We start from the raw sequence: 13,925 nt of genomic DNA on the forward strand, positions 1-13,925 counted from the left end.
TGGGCTATATTGGTAGTTTTGTCACCATGTTACTTAATATATGTGATATGGCCGTTTATATAAAAATTACAAGAGTAGTCATTTCGAGTTATTTATATCCTAGTAAACATTTCAGAACGATTTAGCCTAGAGGTGCACAAATCGGGTTCAAATGGAAAACCCGAACCGGTTCCAAACCGGTTTTTTCACACCGGGTTGTAAAATGGCACCGGTTCCAATCAAGAACCGGTTCGGTTCCCGACCCGAACCGATGCCCAGATATGCGAACTTTTAAGAACCGGGTAGGGTATGAACCGGAACCGGTTTTTACGTAAAAACCGGTTCCACCGGTTTTTTTTGAAATTTAAATATTAGAGCCGTTAGGAACCGGTTCCAACGGCTATATAGCCGTTTTTGACCGTTGGAACCGGTTTTTTAACTATAAATAGGTTATTTTCTTACCATAAATAGCAAGGTTTGTTTGTTTACTTGTTAAACCACTTCCAAAACTATAAAACACACTCCAAACCACAATTAACCTTAAACCGACAACAAATGGCAACCAATGATGACGTTGTTATGGTGATCGAAACAACAAGATGCCCCGATGTTTGGGTTCATTACGATTTGTGTCTCATGACCGATTCACATGAGTTGGCACGTTGCAAATATTGCTCGAAGTTTCTTAAAGCAGGGTCCAACTCGACATTACGAAAACATACGAATAAGTATTGTCGAGAGAAAAGAAGATTGGAAGCTAAAAAAACGGAAGTGGGAGAGTCGTCCGGCTCTACAACCCAAAAATAAGTATTCCCGGATTAAAACGACGGACTTTGTTTTTTATGTTTTAGTTGTTATGTTTAGTATCGTTTATGTTTTAATAATGTTTGTAATAGTTAGTTTTTAAATTAATAATGTTTGTAATAGTTAGTTTTTAATAATGTTTACCGTTGGAACCGGTTCCAACGGCTAATTGGTGTCTAAAAAACCGGTTCCAACGGCTATATTACCGTTGGAACCGGTTCCAACGGCTAGTTTGACTTTTGTTTGACCCTTCAAAAAAAACCCGTCGGAACCGGTTTTTCCGGGTACGAACCGAACCGGTTCCAATTAAGAACCGGGTAGGAACCGGGTTGGAACTGGTACTGACATACAAATAGGAGAACCGGGTACGATTTTCGGGTACAAAAATACCCAAACCGGGTATTGTTCCAACCGGGTTGGAACTGGAACCGGTTCCGGTTCGATTCCACCAGTTAGGTTCCGGAACCGGTTTTTTTGTGCACCTCTAATTTAGCCAAGTGTTATGCACACGGTGTCACATTTATTTGTGTATTATACCATATGTAGTGGTTAAAGGGCATAGCGTCCCCCACCTCCCATTCAATTGGCTGGAAGAATTTTTTATCAAAAATGTGAATTAAGGGGTGTTTCACACATAGCTCCCAAAAGGCCCCCATAACGTCCAAAGGCTATGTGCCCAACGCTATAAGATGCCTTAAGCCAATGAAGGCGCCCATTACGTTTGGTCTTACATGCCTCGTCAATTTCACAACTCAAAGCCTCCATTATGTATCAAATTTTCGGTATGTATCATTAACAAAATTTGCTTTTTTCCAAATGAAAGTTCAAATCATATGTGAATATATTCCACTTATGTCTCCTAATTTTTGCATGCATGTCTACTTAGTACTTGCTATTTAATGATGCAGTAACACATTTAAACAAATAATGATATTATACCCTCGGATCCGCTGGTGTAACTAAAACATGGACACGTGGTGTCTTTAACTTGGTATAAAACACCATTATCCGACATTATATACCTAAAACTAAAAAACTAAATGTTTTTTTTTATAAAAAGAGATTTTTCATTAATAAAGAAACCATACTTTTAAATAAGCAGATTTTTAAAATAAAACAAGAAAAATATTTAAAAAAGAAAACTAAAAAACGTCATTTTTTAGCAATACTTTTAATACTTATACGTAATATCTTAACGGCAACAAAAGCAGTAGCATGATGATTATTTACTTATTTATCTCATTTCCAATATGGCATAATATTTTTGTAAAGTATTAGCTTAAAACAGTATAAGATTAACGTAACAATAATTTTATGTCATGATAAAATATTTGATTCTTGTAACAAAGATAATAACGCAAACTCATAGTGCCCGCTGAATTCATATATTTGCGAGCCAAACCATCAATCTTCTTCCTTTAGCCCAAGCGACCACGCTTGCACGAGGTCGTGACGCCCGCTTGCGACGAGCGAGGGTGTTGTGGTGTTCATGGCCGACATGACTGGCACCACTCGTTGAAGTCGGTGCTCGTTTGGTCACAACGCATAGTCTTACGGGTTGTTTGGTATTCTCTTATGGTCATAAGAGAATACCTCTTAATGGTTCATTATCTCTCAATGATCATTAAGAGACTATCAAAAAACCTCTTACAGAAATGATGACGTTTAAAAAAGAAGAAAAATGAACACTCGTAGGACTACAATTATTATAAATAAGTAAATTGTCTCTACTAATCACATAGAAAGTGTCATCAAGTGGATACCTTGTACTACAACACGTATAACTCTTGCAATAAATCTTTTCTTATTTTCAAACACAATACTTTTATTCTAGTCAAGAAAAGTAATTACTCAAAATTAACAAATTAATGCCATACCATACACATAATCTTAAAAATAAATTTTTGTCCACTTTCATATTTTCTATTACAATATATAACATAAAACAATAATAATAAAAAGTATTGGATTAATAAATACCTCTCAGATAACTAATATCTTCATTTACAATTTAATTTTCAGCTCATAATATCAAATTCTTGTACTGTCTTCTATCAATTTCATTTCGAATTGATATGGAGCTATGGAGATCAGTTTTGTTTTTGTTTGTAGCTCCGTTTATGTTCATATCCATCGCGGTTGCTTGCTCCGACGGAACATGCGGGGTACGTTTGTTACTTACTATTAAATATTTGATTTGCATAAACTTTTGCAACCATATAATTATTGATTTGTTGATATTAAATAACAAGCAAAATTGAAATGACTGTGAATCGGTCTAGTTTGGGGATGATTGTAGAATAGATGGAGATTGCGAAACCGGACTTCATTGTTTCTCATGTCCTGAAGCATATTCAGGCTCCAGATGTGTTCGATCAACTGCTACTCCAGTATTCGGTCTTCGGTCTAGTGGTCCGTCTATCCTTCTATTTTTCATATTCAAATCAACTAAGAACTAGAATTTAATAGAACGTGTGACTTTTTTTTATATGTTTGAAAAACAGAATGATTCTCTACCATTCAACAAATACTCATTCTTGACGACACATAACTCCTTCGCAATTACTGATGGGCTCCGGCGACTTACCCTATATAATCAAGAAGACAGTGTCACTCAACAACTAAAGGTATGTTTCTTATTAAATCATTTCATTTTTCGTAACGTTTATAGCTAGATATAAACGTTACAATTTTGCTACTAGAGAAAACATATTACCAACACATTGCTTCTTATTATCATATTTTAAAGAATGGAGTTCGGGCTTTGATGCTCGACACATACGACTTTGAAGATACCGTATGGTTGTGTCATTCGATTGCATTTTTCTTACCTTGATGCATATGTTGGGTTCTATCCGGGTGTAGCCCCGGCCCGTCTTGGGTTGGGCGGTTGAAGACTTGAAGGGTTGAATGGGCTGGCCCCCCACTCAACTTTAGTGGCCCGTTTATTTTATTTCTTGTAACTTGTGAAGAAAGAAATAAACCATAGTTAGCCTCCCTATATATACCATATTGTATCTTGTAATTTCTTGAGCACCTCAATAAAAGAAGAGACCCTGTTCGTTGCCCGTGGACGTAGGTTACACACCGTGACCGAACCATGTAAATCCCGTGTTCATCTTTATTGCTTTACGATTATTATTATTATTATTATTATTATTATTATTATTATTATTATTATTATTATTATTGTGTTTTGAATCTGTGTTTCGTAAACCCACTGCCACCACCAAAAGCATATTTATATTGTTTTGTTTGGAAGATTGTGTGCTTGTGAAAAGCTACTGCCATATAACAATTATTATTACATGATAGGAATGTGTGTGATTGGAATTTGTTATATGTGTTCTTGAGTTATACTGCCGCCGCCATTATTGTTTAATATTGAAATTGTCATTGCAAAGTCAAAGCAGTGTATATCAATTTTGACCCTCTCGTTCAGAAAAAAAGCGGAATCAGGTTCATTGCTTTCGTTTCAGTTTTCTGTTTGGGTTATTTATTGGTTCAGTTTTACTTCTCGTTTATCCGCTGCGTTTACGTATTATTGCTCATTTTAGAAATCAATTAGAAATACCGTTAAGTTCTTAAGGCCCGAGCCGTTGTATTGTATTGATTTCTGTTGCCCTATCCGACTCCTTTCAGGTCAGCCGTGTACACGTAATACCTAACAAGTGGTATTAGAGCCAGTGTTGGCTCTCACTCTTTGATCTCCGGTATTATGGCTGATGAGGGTAAAACGAAAATCAAGAAGTTTGATGGACAAAACTTTGGATGGTGGAAGATGCAAATTACGGATTTGCTGATACAGAAGGATTTGGATGTGGCTTTGGAGGAACCGCCTGAGAAGATTACAGATGAGTGGAAAGCTATTGACAAGAAGGCGAAGTCAACGATTAGGCTTGCCTTGTCTATGAACGTGGCGTACAACATCTTAGATGAAACCACAGTGCGTGGAATCATGGAGGTGTTGTCAAACATGTATAAGAAACCATCGTCTGCAAACAAGGTGTTCCTAATCCGGGAGTTGGTTAACACACGCATGAAAGAGGGAGGTTCTGTTACCGAACATATATACACCTTTAATTCTCACCTGAGACGTTTATCATCGGTGAAGTTCAAGATTGATGATGAATTGCAAGCTTGCCTACTTTTATCTTCAGTACCGGACAGTTGGTCAGGAACAATCACTGCAGTCACCAGTTCAGTTGGATCGGATCCTTTGACTTTTAACAAAGTTCGTGACTTGATTTTGAATGAAGATTCTAGAAGGAGGAATAATGGAGAATCATCAAGCACTTTGCTAAGTGCTGAAGGTAGAGGGCGGAGCAAGAACAGAGGAGGCAACAGGGGTAGATCAAAATCCAGAAAAAGAAGCAAGTCTAGGCCAAGAAAAGATATTACTTGCTGGAATTGTCAGGAGAATGGGCATTTCAGAAGTTAGTGTACTAACCCTCCGGCACCTCAACAGAAAAAGGGAAGTAAATTCTACTTCGGAAGTAAATGCTGCTACAAAAGAAGTTTCAGATGATGAAGCCCTAGTCTGCTGTGTTGAGAACACAGTTGAGTCTTGGATCATGGACTCTGGTGCGTCTTTCCATGCTACGTTTAGCACAAAGAGCCTTAAGAATATCAGAACAGGAAACTTTGGCAAAGTTCGTTTGGCGAATGATGAGGCTCTAGACATTACCGGGATTGGGGATATCGACTTGAAGACTCCTTTAGGAACTACATGGACTCTAAAAGATGTCAGAATAATTCCTAGATTAAGGAAGATGTTGATTTCTATTGGGCATCTTGACGATCAAGGTTATGGTGTTACTTTTGGAGGAGGGTAATGGAAGGTCATAAAGGGTAACTTGGTAATTGCTCGTGGGAAGAAAAAGGGTACGTTGTACATGGCAGAAATCTCAGCGGGAGAGGTAAATTCAGTGGCTAGTGGACCGAGTCCATCATGTTTGTGGCATCAACGACTCGGTCACATGAGTGAGAAGGGTTTGAAAATACCGGCAGAGAAAGGTAAATTCCCTAATTTGAAAAAGGTGGAACTTGATACAGGGTTCTGTGAACCGTGTGTGCTTGGCAAGAAGAAACGGGTCACCTTTGTAAAATCAGGAAAAACACTTAAAGCAGAGAAGCTTGAGCTTGTTCATACTGATGTGTATGGACCAACACCAGTATCATCATTAGGAGGCTCCAACTACTACGTCACTTTCATTGATGATGCTACACGGAAGCTATGGATCTATTTTCTCAAAAACAAGTTCGAGGTATTTGATGTTTTCAAGAAATGGTAGGCATCCGTGGAGATAGAAACGAATCTGAAAGTGAAGTGTTTAAAGTCTGACAATGGCGGGGAGTACATCAGCAAGGAATTCGTTAATTACTGTGCTGAGAGGGGTATAAAGATGATTAATACCGTTCTTGGTACGCCACAGCAGAATGGAGTAGCCGAAAGAATTAATAGGACACTGAATGAAAGAGCTAAGGCAATGAGGTTAAATGCAGGGCTTCCAAAGACTTTCTGGGTAGATGCAGTCAGCACTGCTGCATATCTTATAAATAGAGGACCGTCAGTTCCTCTTGGATTCAGAATTCCAGAGGAAGTATGGAGTGGAAAAGAGGTTACATTCAAACATCTTAAAGTGTTCGGTTGTGATGCTTACGTTGGGATAAAAGACACCGAGAGGGACAAGCTTGACCCTAAGGCGAAGAAGTGTACTTTTATAGGCTATGGTGATGCGAAGATGGGCTATAGGCTTTAGGATCCAGAGGTCAGAAAAGTATGTAGGGCTCGTGATCCAGTGTTTAATGAAGTAGGACTTTACAAAGATAGAAAGTCATTCACACAAGAAGTTGATAAAGAACATGTAGAGTTTGAAAATACAAGTGAGAAAGTTGATAGTCAGAGTTCAGAAACATCAGAAGAGATTGAGGAAGAAAATGCAGATGAATTTGAGGATTTCTCTGATAGTGGGAGTTCAGAGTCTAATACTGAACAGTCTCCACTGGAACAAGAAATGGTTACTCCTCAGCTAGAGGTTAGAAGGTCTTCCAGAACCATTAGACCTCCTAAGAGGTATTCCCCTTCTGTTAATTACCTTCTACTGACAGAGAACGGTGAACCACAGTGTTACTCTGAAGTAATGAGTTTGAAAGACTCGTCTCAGTGGGAGCGAGCTATGAGAGAAGAGATGGATTCACTAAACAAGAACAAGACTTGGGTTCTTACACCGCTTCCAGCCGGGAAGCAAGCTCTTCAGAACCGATGGGTATTCAGGATCAAGGACGAAAGTGATGATACAAAGAGATACAAATCACGATTGGTAGTGAAAGGGTTTCAACAAAAGCATGGGGTTTATTATAATGAGATATTTTCTCCTGTGGTAAAAATGACTACAATCAGACTGGTGCTTAGTATCGTGGCTGCAGAAAACTTACATCTGGAGTAGCTGGATGTGAAGACAACTTTTCTGCATGGTGATCTTGAGGAGGATATCTACATGGCACAACCAGAGGGGTTTCAAACAGTTGGTAAAGAAAACATGGTCTGCAAGTTAAAGAAGAGTCTTTATGGATTGAAGCAGACGCCCAGGCAGTGGTATATCAAGTTTGATGATTTTATGGGCAGGAATGGATACAAAAGATGTGAGATGGACCACTGCTGCTATCTCAAGAATTTTGATAGTTCCTATATCATTCTACTGCTGTATGTAGATGATATGCTGATTGCTGGTTCAGACATGTCAGAGATTAATAAGTTGAAGCAGCAGATGTCTGAAGAATTTGAAATGAAAGATTTAGGTCCAGCCAAGCAAATTGTTGGCATGAGCATCACTAGAAACAAGAACGACAGTTCTCTAACTTTATCTCATGAGAAATACATCTGGAAAATTTTAGAGAAGTTCAACATGAGCGATGAGAAAACCACTACTTGAAGTACACCTATGGGTAGTCATATTAAACTTTCTAAGGATCAGTCTCCTAGTACTGATGGAGAAAAGGCAGAGATGGCAAAGATTCCTTATGCATCTGCAGTGGGTAGTCTTATGTATGCTATGGTGTGCACGAGACCTGATATTGCTCACGAAGTGGGAGTTATTAGCAGGTTTATGTCAAATCCAGGGAAAGCACATTGGGAAGCAGTGAAGTGGCTTCTTCGGTACTTAAAGGGAACTTCAAAGATGGCCTTATGCTTTAAAGGTAAAGATGCAATTCTTAAAGGTGGGTGCAAAGAGACTTATACGAGTACTACGGGATATGTGTTCACTATGGGAGACACTGCAATCTGTTGGAAATCTAGATTGCAGAAGAGTGTGGCGCTCTCAACCATAGAAGCTGAGTATATGGCAGCTGCTGAAGCGAGTAAGGAGCTTGTTTGGTTGAGGACTTTCTTAGAGGAGTTAGACAGGGAACAAACAGATTATCCGTTGTACTGTGATAATGAAAGTGCTGTGAAATTAGCCAAGAATCCTGTGTACCATGGTAAAACGAAGCACATTCATATGTGTTATCATTTCATTCGGGGTTTAGTCAGTGATGGGACTATTCGGTTGAACAATATTAGGGGAGACAAGAATCCGGCAGATATGTTTACCAAGGTTGTGACCTTGGACAAACTGAAGCTCTGTGTAGCTTCAGTTGGTCTCCAGGAATAATGTTGAGGAGTTGGCGACGAACAGGTGGAAGACATGGTATATATTGAAGACTAAAGATTTCTAGTACAGGTTGGTTTACATGTAGAGCAAGTGAAGACGTTCCAAGGCTCCAAGTGGGAGATTGTTGGGTTCTATACTGGTGTAGCCCCGGCCCGTCTTGGGTTGGGCGGTTGAAGACTTGAAGGGTTGAATGGGCTGGCCCCCCACTCAACTTTAGTGGCCCGTTTATTTTATTTCTTGTAACTTGTGGAGAAAGAAATAAACCCTAGTTAGCCTCCCTATATAAACCATATTGTATCTTGTAATTTCTTGAGCACCTCAATAAAAGAAGAGACCATGTTCGTTGCCCGTGGACGTAGGTTACACACCGTGACCGAACCACGTAAATCCCGTGTTCATCTTTATTGCTTTACGATTATTATTATTATTATTATTATTATTATTATTATTATTATTATTATTATTTTGTTTTGAATCTGTGTTTCGTAAACCCACTGCCACCACCAAAAGCATATTTATATTGTTTGTTTGGAAGATTGTGTGCTTGTGAAAAGCTACTGCCATATAACAATTATTATTACATGATAGGAATGTGTGTGATTGGAATTTGTTATATGTGTTCTTGAGTTATATTGCCACCGCCATTATTGTTTAATATTGAAATTGTCATTGCAAAGTCAAAGCAGTGTATATCAAGTTTGACCCTCTCATTCAGAAAAGAAGCAGAATCAGGTTCATTGCTTTCGTTTCAGTTTTCTGTTTGGGTTATTTATTGGTTCAGTTTTACTTCTCGTTTATTGATGTGTGTCTAATAACCCTACAAAAATGACCCTCACAACTAAGCTTTAAATATAAAACGAAAATCCTAAAACCACACACAACCGGCAAGTGTACCGATCGCAAGTAGTATAGACCTAGGAAGTCCGAGTATCTAACACGAGGACACGTAAGACGCTAACGATTACTAACCCTAGACAAGACCTACCTTAGAATAATATTTTATTGATTTTTGATTTTTACTTACTTAACTGGACTAACTAACAAAAGTTACCTAAAATAGAAAACTTAACGGAAAACTAACTGTGTTGACTTAAGATGGAGAAAAACGTCAACCTAGGTCTGAATCAAATTGTAGGCCTAACAAGCCAACGGATTGAATGATATCAAGACACCGGTCCCTAAAGATGACACGACTAAGGATCGCTCGGGCTCACTGGATTACCTCTCGGTCTCACACAACAAACCCTAACTACTCAAAATCGGCTAAACGACCAAACCGGGAAACAATTGCTAACGTGTTCTAATGCTAGATCACCTCTCGGTCTCACCAACACTCGACCCTAATGGTAATGAATACTACACAACCAAGGATAGAGGAACAATTCAACTTAAACTAAAATAGATCAACTAGTCGCTCAAAACTCCTAAACCTGACAAGAAACGAACTCGCTCTCGCTCAATCCTTATTCTAGCATGCAAAGGCAATGAGACAACCCTAACTTCCTATCACCTCTCGGTCTCAAGGAAGGTGTTTACCCCCTGTACTTAATCCAATTAATCCCGCAACAAAACCCTACGGTTGTTCCTACCGCAAACAAACCCTAAACACAAAGTCTAGAATCAAACAATGCACCGATCAATCAATACAAAACTAATTAATCAACACACGGGGTTTATGCAATGAATCACCAAAATTTCCAGCCCTTAAAACACAACCTATTTTATGTCTAAATCAAACTTTACAATAGCAATTCAAGTCTATCAATCAAACAATCCATAAAACCTATCAAAACCTAACAAGAATCATCATTCCTAGGTAGAACTAACAAGATTAGCCTAGCATATTAATTGGACAACCATGAACATTGAATAAAACCATTAATAAACTCATACCAATCATCTTAAAAATTGTCCAACGATCAACAATAATCATAAACACTTCAATCTCTAACACAATTGCAAAACAAATTAACAATTAAGCAAGAAACTAAAAGTGTATGAACAATGAAAAAGATGTAAGGATATGGATGTTTCCGGCTGCTCTTGCTGCTGTGAAACTGATGTTAAACGACCACCGAGGCTTGTTCTTGCTTGTTCTTCCTTCCCTAGCCGCCACAAGCTCCAAACCCTAGCACACAAAACTTTTTCTTCTTTTCTTCCCTTGCTGAAACTGCCGATCGCAGATTAGGCTGCTGCTTAGGGTTTTTTAATTTTTTTTATGTTATAATATAATATGGTCTTGGGCCTCCATGATGCATACGGGTTGGGCCTTGAGCTTTGTCTTGAACTTGTATGCGTAAAAGGCTCGTAGAATGCTCGAAAAGTCCCGGTTTTCTTCTTTCTTTCACCCAAAACCTACAAGGTTATTAAACTTACGTAAAACCTATCTAAAATGAGTTAAAACATATAAAATATAATGTCAAACGTAGATAAAACGTGCGAAAAATACGTGTTTTTTACAACACATCAAATATCCCCACACTTAAGACTTTTTCGTCCCTGAAAAAGAATACTACACAGGATCATATCCGAGTTTTAACCGACAACTCTTGGTTTTATTTATTTATTATTATTATTAATATATTTATTTTCTTCTTTTTAAAGTATTAGAACAAGTGACCCGTTACCCAAATATCTCTTCCAACTTTCACCTAATAAGCTAGATCTGGTCGATTGCCGGTATTGCTGTCCACTTTAAACCCATGCCCCTAATACTTACCGAGGCAAATAAGGTGTGACGATTCTATTAATTTGTATGACTAAGTGGAACCCACACCTAAAAGCCTTGCTGCCACTTCACCAATTCCATTATGGTTTTACCGGGCCGAGCCACCCCAACTTGACTTAAACCTATTGCCACATGATTAAACATTTCGACTCATATACAAACTATAAACTCTAGCTCTCTTTCAAGTGCACGCAATTTCAAATGCATTCTTTCTTTTATTATTATTTGTTTTTCTCTGCCTTTTGGCTTTTTGCATTTTTTTTACATGGCTTTGCATGAAAAGAAACAAATACAAAAGATAAAACAACTAATATACAGACTATCATGTGACTCGAGGCTTGAGTATGACCCGGCTTTTCATTCCAGTCCTGTCACGAGCTTAGTTAAACAAACAAAACCCCTAAGATGTTTCCCACTATAGTCAGTCCATTTAAGAGGTTCAATTAGGTCAACAACCAAACCGCCCTTTCATTCTCAAAGGCTGAGCCCACCGACACACGATTACTGAGTCTAAACCGTTCGGTTACCATACATTACGTGCGGATCTAATGGGCACTGTTCTTATTTATTATATATCTATTTTTGAAACCACCAAGAATTTATAAAATAACCACTACTCGGTAATAATATCATCTCCTGTTTAACGTAGAGAAAACAAATTTCAAGGGACTATTTTTCAAAAATTTTTTTTTTTCAAAAATTTTCCTACAACTAAGTAAAATAAACCCCCATCCCCACACTTAGAACGAAATCGTCCTCGATGAGTATAAGGAAAAGAAATAAAATAAAATAAAAATAAAACAGAATATAAAAATAAAGTATACAAAAACAAAGAACGGGTTACTCCCCTGGTTTGTGTGCAAAATCTTCAACAGCTGAGTAGTGTCCAAACGACCGTATAGCATTTCATTCGCGGCCGCAACCTCGGGAGAACCTATTCCACAACGCCATCGTAACTACCATGCGCATAATATAACCTGCAAAACTCAAACTCGCTCGTATGTAGCGGCGTACAATACGGAAAACAAAAACATAAAGAAATAAACATTTTTTTTATATAGGATACTCCTTAAATCGACCGAATCGAATGGAGATTGAGTACGAGCGGTTTCATCTTGGAACAACCTGAAATAAAAAAAAAACAAAGAAAACAGATAGCATCACACAAATACATAAATACAAACTCTACAACTCGGGCAGCCTCCCGAGTGTGCATCCATCGCGTCTAAGTCTCGGAGAGCGCGTCAAGGTAGAATACCTCGATCGTCTGGTCAGTCACCTGCTCGTCAATGTAGTGCTTCAGTCTATGACCATTCACCTTAAACTTCCCGCCTTTATCCTCTATCTCAACAGTGCCGTACGGGAAGACCTTAGTGACCGTGAACGATCCCGACCATCGGGATCTCAACTTTCCCGGGAATAACCTCAACCGGGAGTTATACAATAAAACCAAATCCTCACACTTGAACTGCTTGCTACCCTTCAACTTCCTATCGTGCAGTTCCTTCGTCCGCTCCTTATACCTAATGACTGCGCGTAAGCATGATCTCTCAGCTCCTTTAACTCATGCAACTGGTGGAAACGAGTGCTCTCTACGGCAAACATATCGAAGTTAACCCTCTGTAGGACCCAAGAAGCACGGTGCTCTAACTCAACAGGCAGGTGGCATGCCTTCCTATAAATCATTCGAAACAGTGTGGAACCGGTCGAAGTCTTGTAGGCTGTACGGAAGGCCCACAACGCGTCATCCAGCTTGTCGGACCAATCCTGACGATTCGAACCAACCGTTTTCTCAAGAATATGTTTGATCCCCCGGTTACTCACTTCTACCTGCCCACTGGTCTGTGGGTGGTAGGCGGTTGCAAGCCGATGGGTGACCCCATAGTGACACAACGCCTTCTCCATCTGCGCATTGCAGAAGTGAGTTCCCCTATCACTGATCAACGCCTTCGGGACACCAAAACGAGCAAAAAGGCTCTTGAGAAAACGGAGTACAACTCGAGCATCATTAGTGGGTAAGGCCTTGGCCTCAACCCACTTCGAGACATAATCAACCGCCACGAGTATATACTTGTTCCCACGCGAAGATGAAAATGGTCCCATGAAATCAATGCCCCAAACATCAAAACCTCACAAACCTGAATAGCATTCTGGGGTATTTTATTTCGCGAAGAAATGTTGCCGACCCGCTGGCAACAATCACAACTCCTCACAAACACGTGCGCATCTTTAAAAATCGAAGGCCAATAAAAACCACAATCAAACACCTTCTTCGCCATCAAACTCGCACCGTGGTAACCTCCTGTCGGTCCAACATGGAAATGGCTCAAAATCTGCCATCCCTCCTTAACATCAACACACCTCTTGATCAACTGGTCAGCACCAATACGAAAGAGATACGGGTCGTCCCACAGGTAAAACTTAACATCAGCAAAGAATTTCTTCTTTTGCTGGTAAGACATCTTTGGGTAGTACCCGTCCGCAAGATAGTTTGCGAAGTCGGCGAACCATGGGAAACCCTCATCCTGAGCCGAAACAAACATAAGACTCTATGTCGGAAAGTGGTCATTAATCCTGACCCCCGGCTCTCCTAACTCAGCTCCCTCAAGACGCGAAAGATGATCGGCCGCCACATTCTCGACCCCCTTTTTATCATGGATTTCAATATGAAACTCTTGAAGCAAAAGGATCCAACGGATAAGACGTGGCTTAGCATCCTGTTTGCTAAAGAGATAACGAATGGCAGAATGATCCGTGTA

At 39.3% G+C, this 13,925-nt stretch overlaps 1 pseudogene; it reads left to right on the plus strand.

The window, feature by feature from the left end:
• Positions 1 to 2,858: 2,858 nt before the first annotated feature.
• Positions 2,859 to 13,925, plus strand: part of LOC143599052 (PI-PLC X domain-containing protein At5g67130-like) — a 47,554-nt pseudogene continuing 36,487 nt past the window's right edge.

This window comes from Bidens hawaiensis, unplaced genomic scaffold (genome assembly GCF_021521415.1).
Source record: "Bidens hawaiensis isolate Kalapana, Puna unplaced genomic scaffold, B.hawaiensis_p1.1 tig00051441_1, whole genome shotgun sequence".
NCBI classification, from domain to species: Eukaryota; Viridiplantae; Streptophyta; class Magnoliopsida; order Asterales; family Asteraceae; genus Bidens; species Bidens hawaiensis.